We start from the raw sequence: 10,045 nt of genomic DNA, 5'->3' as shown, positions 1-10,045 counted from the left end.
TGGAGGCCCTCACTGACCATCTGGCCCAGTGGCTTTCAGTGGAGAGATAAGGAAACAAAAGTCCAGAGAGGGGAGGTGACTAGCTTCAGGTCATAGAGCTGTCTAGGAGAAGGTGACGGCCTCCAATATTACACTGGTGTCCTTGTCTCTCTATGGTGGGTAAAGACTGGGGGACTATGCCACCTCCTGCCAGCCTGAGAAAGTTCAATGCTCTCTCAGCCCCAGGCATCCAGAGTCCCGAGAAAGGTCTCACTTCATTTCCCAATGACCAGGGAGCCTTAACATCCCCAAGGACACTCTTCCTTACCAGGGTCAAGTTCTGCATCTGGGTCCATTCTGGGTCAGCCGCAGGAATTCCTCATAGATGGCAACTCTGTCCAATCTCTGTGCCAAGGCGGCAAGGTACACAGGGAGTCCACGCCAGTGTGGTTACTGTGGGGGACAGACCTGGAAGGGCACAAGGGATGAACAAGTGTGTCTAGAATTCTACCTTGATTCTAGATTCCCTGCTTCTGTGTCCTGTCCAAGATAACTTTCTGCAATAATGTAAACATTTGTCTGCACTACCAAATACACTCATTATCATCCCCATGGTGTTATCAAGCACTTAAAATGTGGTTAGTGTGTGTGAGTGAGGAACTGAATTTCTCATGTAATTTCAAGTAATTAATTCATAAATAAATAACCACAGGGAGAACATTTTTGAAACATTTGAGAAAGATTTTCTGCAAATGCATAAAAACAATGAAAACACTGGTAAAAATTGTCAAAATCAACTTTTCAGAAGTCTAGAAATTAATCAACAGCTTGTAAGAATCTGAGGAGGGTTTAGTGAAGAAACATGGTGGAATCTTGATAACGGGAGCAAACTTTGTGGCACTATAACTTGCACTATCCCATCCTGCTCTCACAATATCCTCCATAACTTTGAAAATCATCAGTCTCAGAACCATGGTAGCTGAGACAACCAGCAGCCAAGCAGCCATAATGGGTTTGGAGCTCTGAAAAGAACCATCCCCATCGAACTGTCACTAGCTGACCTTCCTGGCAGCTTCCCGATAAAGCCCCATGTTCAGGGCTTGACGTTACTTGAGTCAGAGCTTGCCCAGGGAGGAAAGTCTGTCCCCAGGGCACTTGCTAAAAACAATCAGAGCTAATTGTTTTCTATTGTAGTTGCCTGAGGGAGTGATACCAGCTGAGGCAGGCAAGAGGTGAGCCAAAAACTTAGAAGAAAACTTGGGGGAATGTGATGTCCACAGGGGCCTTTGAAAAGCTGCAGTGTATTTGCGGGCATCTAGAAGGACACAAGGGCTCAGGGCTATGGCACGCCCAGGCAAGACTTGAGAACATCTTAATCTCTAACCTCTAGTTGAAGGGTTGGGTTAATATCTGAAAACTTGACTATGTATTACACAATATTAATAGAATAAGGGCCAATACCAGGCAATCTCGACCACATACACAGAAAAGAATTTCGCAAAATACAACGCCCTTCGTGTCTAAAAAAGAAAACACTCAACAATTTAGGAATAGAAAAAGCTTTCTCAACCTATAAACAGCATCGATGAAAAACCCACGGCTAACACCATAGTCAATGGTGAAAGACTGAAAATTCCCCCCTAAGACCAGGGACAAGACAATGATGTCTTCCCATATCTCGTATGTTAATCACAGGTACTAAAGGTTCTAATGAGGGCAATCAGGCAAGAAAAAGGAATAAAAGAAATCCAGATTGGAAGGGAAGAGGTAAAACTATTTGTTTTGCAGATGAGAAGATATTGTATATAGAAAAACCTAAAAAATACACTCCTCTCCACACACAATATGTGAATCGTATCCTAATAGGTGTATAAAAAATTTAAATTGCCCCATGTGGTTAGCGGCTACAGTATTGGAGAGCACAGTTAGACTGCTGATATTTGTTGAAAGTCTCCAGAAGAGGAGGAGGAGCAGGATGCTGGAGGTTGGTGGCACCAAATGTTAATGCTTTTCTCATCCCCCAAAAGCCTATGGAAGGAGATGTTAGGATTAGCTGACAGGGATGTGGGGCAGAATGGGCACGATGTAAGTGACTTCCAGATCAATTATGTGTCACGGGAGCTCAGAGTCATCAGCCACCAGCTCAGCCAATGCTTCCAATCTCCTCAACCTACATTAAGTTGGTGACCAGGCAGGAGTGGAATGGAATATGTCTCAAAGTTGGGTGCCGCTGTAGAGCTTGGTGACCTAGAACAAACACGAGGGAGAGTGGGTGAGATGAAGGTCTCCTGGGGATGCACGGCGCCACTGGAGCCAGTGAAAGATCACAGACCTTGGGACAAGGGAGACCTGAGTTCTGATCCTGGCTCTGCCCCTAACTCACTGTGTGACCTTAGGCAGAATACTCCCCTTTCTGAGCTTCAGTTTACCCAGGTGAGAAATGGGAAAGGCAGCTAGGACATCACCCCTGGACACTGAGAGAACCCAGACATGCAGGGAAAGTGAAGGGTTGAAACAATCACATAACAGATATAAGTCAGACGGAGGAATGACGGTGCCCTCAGGGCAAGGAGAGACGGGAGTGGGAGACCCCACCTGGTCCTGGGTGTCTCTCAGCAGGGCGGAGTACTCCGAGGATGTGGGCTCCGAGATGCTGAGGTTCCAGCTGATGATGCGGAAAAGTAGCTGGTGCTCTCTCTTAATGGATAAACTCTGGGCTGCGGAGCCAGGAGCCACCGAGAGGAAGAGCAGACAGGTGGCGACACTCAGCTCCCAGCACAGAGGCATGGCGGACCACGGGATCAGGGTGGCGGGTGCAGACAGCGTCCACACAGGTGGCTGCCCCATCCTTCTCAGGCCTGGGGAGAGAGGGATGTGGGGAGTCTAGAGAGAGGTCCTGAAACCTCCGGGGGTGGGGGCCAGAACAGGAACGAGGAAATGGGAGGACAGTGGAGAGACAGAGAGGGGTGGTCACAAAAGTGGTCATTAGGGGCAAATGCTGAGGGGATGGTCTCACCTGAGGGAGACCAGTCTGCAACTTGAGTAGAAGGGGCCCAGGCTGCTCTTCTTGAACAATGATCCAGCTGGGGAGGAAGGAGGAGGAAGAGGAGCAGGCGGGACAGGGGTTGGAGGAAGGGCTGGGTGGGATTTAACCCACCAGGAGCTGCTGAAACCAGGGTTTCACCAGGCTCTGCAGGACCTTCTCAGTGAAGTTGAACATGGCATAGCCATTGCTCATGTCTGATGAATACCGGAGGGTGGAGATGGTGACGTTGACTGTGAGGGTCTTCAGGTTGTGCCCCAAAGCTGCAAGACGAGAGGGAGAGCGATGGCCATCTCTGAAAGCTGGCCTGAGACCAGACCAGAGTCCTGCACTCATTATAATCTGTCGTCTTCTGTCCCAGTGGCACCACCACCCACCCGTGTGGTCACCCAAGTCAGAACCAGCACATCTACTCAGCTCCTCCTCCCTCCCAGTAACACCCATTCACCTTGCACACTGGTCCTCACATACACTCCCTCTCTCCATCCCTGTCCTAGCTCAGGTCTTAACTTCCTTCACCCGGACCAACACCCCAGCAGGCTCACTGGATGCTCTGTCTACAGGATGTTCTACATGGACTACTAGAAGAATCTTTCTGAAATGAATACCTCACTAGGGCCACCACTGCTCTAGTACCTCCCATGGCTCCCTATGGCCTTCAGTGTTTAGTTCAACCTTCTTGACCTGGCACTCAAGTCTCTACTCAATCTGGCTCCTGCTGACTTTTCAGTCTCATTTTATCCATCTATTGCGGGTTAAACATTATGCTTCATGCAACCCAAATTCGTTTCAATTCTCCCCATACGGCATCTTGTTTCTGGCCGGAGCCTTTGCTCATGGAATCCTCTCTGCCAGGAAAACCCTTCATCCTCTATTTACCAGGGTCCCTCCTACACATTCTTAAAGACTTCATTCTGTTGAAACTTTCTCTAGCAAGCTCTTTCCCTCCAAATTATGCCAGGTGTCTCTCCCCAAAATATCCCACATTGTATTATAATGATGTGTTAATTTCACAAGACTAGGGGCTCTCTGAGAGCTGGCCTTAGACTGAATCGTTGGTATAATCTTTGTGATCAGCATGATTGTCCTAAAACCAGAATTTTATACCCTGGCTTCCCACCTCCTGGATCAAACCTGGCTCATGGGGAGTGGGGCCAGAGAGCTTCTCTTGGGAAGGAAAAGGGGCCCCCAGATACCTGTGGTGGCTTCTGGTGGCTCAGGTGATGATCAAGTATGCAGGGACGTGGTGGCCGGCTCGGGAGCTGTGGATAAGGCTGTCATCAGGGAGGGACAGAGTGGGAGGAGACCCGAGGCTCACACGGGCTCCAGCACTGGCTGTCTCAGGACCACCATTCACAGGTGAAGCATAAATGAGAGTGAGGGGACCGGTGACTGTGTGAGTAGAAGGAATGAGCAAGCCTGTGGAGGAGAGGAGCCCAAGAGAGAGAGATAGGTGAACAAGAGTGACTGAACTCAGAGGAGAGATAGATAGGCAGAAAAATGGGCAGATGGATGGGATACCTGGAAAAGGAGGACCAAGGGCAGGGCTTTAGGAGAATTAAAGTGAAAACCATGTGGGGTCAGAATGTGGTGGAGAACATGTCTGTGTCTAAGGCTTTCTCACACTGGCTGGGACTCTCCACCAGAACCCGGGAGGGAGAGAAGGGATGAATTAGGGTCCTTCCAGGTCCTTCCTTCACCAAGGACAGCAGATGAAAGAGAACAAGTGCTCCCAAACTACAAATGCAGACGGGACACAGGAGACCAGGGCCAGGAATACTCACTGGTGGTAGTTGGGGCCACGGCTCCATAGGTGTAACCTGTGGAGAGAAGGTGAGAGGAGCTGAGCAAGTGTTGGGGTGAACATAAAGAATTAAGGGAGAGAAAGGATGTAGGGACCTTTGTGGGAAAAGCAGAGGGGAAAGCAGAGGGGACGAGTGGAGGGGTGTTCAGGGGGAAGGCAATAAGATGGAAGGTGGCTGGACCCAGTGATCACACAGTGATGAGAAGACTGAACCCAGACCAGGAGGATAGAGAGATGGATCATAGCTCACTTTAGAGCAATGGAGGGAACACAGAACAGACAGCGTGGCTGTAGCACAGCCCCTCACCACTGAAGTAGAGGCTGTCCCAGTCCAGGGTGAAGGAGCCCAGGTAGGTGACGCGCTGAGTCTCATGGCTCAGCTCCCAGTAGAGTCACTCTCTGTCCAGCCTGGGACCTGCGGGGGTCAGAATGGAAGGTGCAGATGATGTCCACGCCAGTGGCTACCCCACCCTTCTCAAGCCTGGGGGAGGAAGATCATGGGGATGTGGAATACTGAGCAGGGGTCATTCTGGGTGTGTAAAGCGAGAGAGGGGAAGGGAGGAAGGTGATGGAGATGCTGAAGGGGCTGCTCTGATGCCTGCAGGGGCTCTCCTAGGTGTCTACCTTGTGAGACAACCCCCTGACAAGTAAGACCTGACTTCTTTTAGGATGTGGATGGGGGGGCCTGTGAGTGGCAAAGAGGGGTGAACACACAGACCTGGGTGAGGGGGCACCTGCAGGTCTGCACAGACAGCAGCGAGAACAGTCAGTGGCCTGTGCCATCTGACACATGCAGGCAAGAAAGCACCGTTATGTTCTCTTGGTTCTACACTCCATGGTCTTTTCTTTCTACTTCTTTCCTACTCCACAGCCATCACTCAGGCCTAGGGAACAATCATCTTATTCCTAATCTTATTCCCAATCTTATTCCCAGCACCTCCTATCTTGCCTATTAAGTCTTTATTCTTAACCATGAAGTCCATTTTAACCCACATGCTTAGACCAAACGCTAATCACATCATCCTTCTACTCGCATCTCTCCAGAGTGTTCCCATTGTTCTAAGAACAGAGTCCCAAGTCACCCCTGATCTGATCCTGCCTGTCCCCCCTCGCCAGTGTGGCTCACACCCCTCCCCGTGTGTTGACTCGGCTCAGCCATCCTTCTTCTCAGTTCATGGACACACCAGGCTCTCTGCTTCAGGGGTGTCCTCATGCGTGTCCCTCTGCCTGAAACGCTTTCTTGAACACACTCCCACACCCTCACTCCAGTCTAACCCTCCTGCCAGCTAAATCCAGTCCCAACTCTAGCTCTCAAGCTAAATATCAGTCCTTCTCAAGAGGGCTTCTCTGCCCCCTCATGTTGATTCCCCTTGTGCCAAACTCCCACATCACTCTCATCATTAACTTTTCAAAATCCAAATTCCCAAATACAATGTAAATTCCATGGAGGTGGGACAAGGTCTCTCTGGTTCTCCAGGTCCCCATGCATGTGTCCCAGGGCCTGGCTCATGAGATGAGGAACCATCCCGGTTTGTCTAGGACTGCCCTGGTTTGAACACTAAACGTCCTGTGTCCTGGAAAACCCCACTGTCCTGAATAAACGAGGATGGTTGTTCACCATTAATTATACACTCAGAGACTATCTATTGCATGACCAGCACACATTCCCCTCAAGAACATCACAGGAAAGCTAGAATGAAAAAGGCACACACACATACACACACAATTAGTAGAGGCCAACAACTAAATACAAAAGTACTTAACAAGATTCTCTGCAACGTGAATCACCAGACCGTTATTTCAGAAAAGTTTCAAGAAACAAAGTTAATTCCCTTTAGAAGGCAAGGTGGAGAGGACAGTCTTTTTGGAGACTAGCGCCCTTCCCTTCAATCTACAGTGTTGCTTAGTACTCCTCCAAATGATTTGAAATGTCATAAAGAAAAAAAATGCTCAAAATAAATCTGGCTACTGGCAAATTCAATTTTAAATTTGTTATTAATACAAAGAAGTTCAAATCATCTTTTTCCCTGAATGCTCCTTTATTTCAAATTTATGTGGAGGATTTATAGGACTTTAGAAATCAAATTGAATGGGTCTAAGGAATGTTGCTGAGTATCCCTGCTAATATTTCATGGGATGTCCTCTAATACTACATACACACGCAAAACATTTCTGTATTTATATTATATATAAATCCTGACTTTTGAATATTATGCAATGCAAGTAAATCTATATTTTCTACTATAATACACATTTGCAGTTATTTAGGTTTGTTTCATGTGTTTTTATTTGCATATAACTGTACTTACTGAAATATTTACCACATAGAACCACACACAGCTTACCATCTTTCCATCCATCAACTATCAATAATTTTTCTCAAGATACCTTCACTCTCAGTGACTCCAGGTGGTGACAACCGGAGCCCAGGAAAGCTCACTGGCAGGTCTTCTGCACAGCGGATGCTGCTGGAACCTGTTGGTACCAGGTCCACAGGGTACTCACCTGGTCACACAGAAATCCATGGATCAGCGAGGACAGGTGGACCCTGAGCCTGGTTTCACATCAAACTTGAGCTCCACGGATGCTTTTCGTGTCTGAGGGGGGATAAAAAGCACAAACAAGCTTTTGAGGCCTTTTATAGGGTGTTGGATGGAAAGGCCAACCCCATTCACTGTTCTATTTTTGTATTTACTGATTTAACTGTAACTGTTGGTTGTGGCTGGATTTTCCCGATTCCTATCCAGCCACCTGTTGCTCTCCGAGATGGGAGAAAGCAGCTTCGTGCTGTGTGCACTTGAGTCGCTCAACTCACTTGGCTGGACAGAGACTTTTTGGTGACTCTGGACCCTTTAAACAAGCTTGTCATTTAGGGACCCTGTAAGTGACTCGCTGACTTCTCAACAAGTTCCACACTTCATTCAGGGCTCGGGAGATTTTCAGGTCCTGGAGCAGGTTTCCCAACCTCGGCACAACTGACATTTGGGGCCGGATAATTCTCTGTGGGGCTGTGCTGGGCCCTGGAGGATGCTGAGCAGCATCCTTGCCTCCCCCCCAGATGCCAGGAGCGCCCCATTTGTAACGACCCAAACATCGCCTCCAGAAGCGGCTAAAGCCCCCTGGGGACAAAATCACACGGAGGACGGTGACGGGGACTCAGAGGAGGGGACGGCGGCGCCCCGAGCCAGGAGGAACAGCAGCCTCGGGGGCCCTGAGCGAACAGCCCGGGGGAAACGGGGCTGCGAGGGGACGGAGAGACGCCGACCCCTGCCGGGGCTGCCCACGGCCCAGGCCCCTCCCTGGACCGCGACTGGAGCCGGGACCGCCCGCCGCTCACTGAGCTCCGCCTCTGAGGGCGAACGTCCAGGGGAATTCGGTCCGCAACGAGAAGACGGAACACACCGCTAAGAACGCCCGCTCCATCCACGGCGCCGCCCGCGCTTCCGGTTCCGGTCTCGGGCGGGCGTTCGGTGAGGACGAACGTTTGGGGGCTGCGGATTGAGGCGGCGGGCGGGGCGAGGCCGTGCACCCCAGCCTCGGGGGAGATGTCTAGTTTCTAGAGTGAGTGAGAAGCTGGAAAGCAGGCTGGGTCAGCATCAGGGACAGGGACAAAATCTAGGGGCGGGGCAGTGTGCGGGAACAAGTTCTAGGGGCGGGCTGTGGGCGGAGCCAAGGCTGTGAGTGACAGCAGGCCGGGGAGGCAGTTCTATGGGCGGGAACAAGGGTGCAGGCAGGGCAATGAGCAGGGACCAGGCTGTAGGCGGAGGCAGGCCCGAACGTTGTGGGCTGAGACCAGTTCCAGGGGCGGGAAGAGGTGGGGTGTGGCTGGAATAATTCAGGCAGACTTTACAGGGGGAGGAAATCAGCTCCAAGGGCGTGGCTGGAGGGGAGGCTTTCCGTGGACCCCTAGACTGTACAGGTAGCTGGATGTTGAACAGCTGTTCTTCATTCCTTTCCCCACCTTTACATAGCCTCATAGAACGATGTGCCCATATTTAGAATTCTAAATTTTTTGTGCGTTTCCTGTTCTTAATTTCGTTAAAAAATTGGATCATATATTCACATTTCTCTACAACTTGCTGTTCCAAGCCAGTAGATAAGGATATAACGCTATTTTAATTTTAAAAATCTGGGGGGAGGGAGGCCTACGTCGTAGGTGCACGTATAAGAAAACTTCAAATATTCTCACTCTACCACTGTCTCCCGGTACTTTTGCACAGAGATAAACATCCTTTCCTCCTCTATCCTTCCAGACATACTGTGTATATGTGGGACTGTGTATATGTTCAAGCCCAAGAGGGGTGTCCCCAAGCAAAACCTGAAGCCCATGAATTGTCTCATGCATCAGAAGTTAATGAGAAGAGATTTAATTTTCTGGTGGAAGGAGAGGAACCAGTGATGAATCCATAGGAAGACAACAAAGAAACAAGAGAATTTTACCATTTAAACGGTCAAAGGAAAAAGTGAGAAAGAAAATGTATTCATACTAGCTGACGTAGCACATTTCTGGATAAGATTCGTATGCTATAAAATGGTAAACACTGATGTCATAAAACAGTAGACATTGAATTTTGATTTATCTTAATTCATTAAATAGTTATATTGGGCAAGGGGAATTATGTTTTTAACATATGTAAGAACTCTTTGTGCTGATTTTTTCAGAGAATAAATAAACTATAAATAGTCAAAATCTGAAAAATGAAAAAGCTGTATGAGTAGCTAATTTAGAAATATAGATTTTAAACCAGAAAATTAAAGAAGTTGTTTTTGGAACCAGAGTCAAGAGTGGGGAAAGTAGCTTTTCATTATAAGCCTTGGAGTATTATTTGAGAGATGTGCGTATACATACACACACACGCACACACACGGAAGCCTGAATTTGTATTCCAAAGGGATCATCTAACTCTACAAAGAATTTGTAAAAAGGATTCACTTTACAAGAGTAGAACGTATTTTGAAAACTACAGACTTCAAGCATTAAAAAAGCTGTCATCATCCCGGTGGAAAAATGAATGGGGCATCACTTTCCAACCCACATGTTGATAAGCCTTTTACATACATTACTCTTGAGTATTCTCACAGAAACCCATAAGGAAGATGGTATTATCTATCTCCATTTTGCAGATGAGGAAATTGGTGACAGCATATTGCTAAAATTTTCATATAAGTTCTCAATAGATATTGTTTTATGTTAAAATTGTTTATTGAATTTTCTTTTC

The 10,045-nt window shown here is 48.3% G+C and overlaps 1 long non-coding RNA gene across 1 annotated transcript; it reads right to left on the bottom strand.

Moving 5' to 3' along the window:
- Positions 1–4,731: 4,731 nt before the first annotated feature.
- On the bottom strand, positions 4,732–7,489 carry LOC131402067 (uncharacterized). Its single transcript, XR_009218238.1, has 3 exons — positions 7,332–7,489; positions 5,134–5,241; positions 4,732–4,842 (listed from the first exon to the last, which is right to left on the bottom strand). It is a non-coding gene; the product is annotated as an uncharacterized LOC131402067 (long non-coding RNA).
- Positions 7,490–10,045: the final 2,556 nt, after the last annotated feature.

Source organism: Diceros bicornis, assembly GCF_020826845.1.
Source record: "Diceros bicornis minor isolate mBicDic1 chromosome 30 unlocalized genomic scaffold, mDicBic1.mat.cur SUPER_30_unloc_1, whole genome shotgun sequence".
In the NCBI taxonomy this organism is placed as follows: domain Eukaryota; kingdom Metazoa; phylum Chordata; class Mammalia; order Perissodactyla; family Rhinocerotidae; genus Diceros; species Diceros bicornis.
The sequence above is the reverse complement of the archived record's forward strand: the minus strand, read 5'-3'. Positions and strand labels throughout refer to the sequence as shown.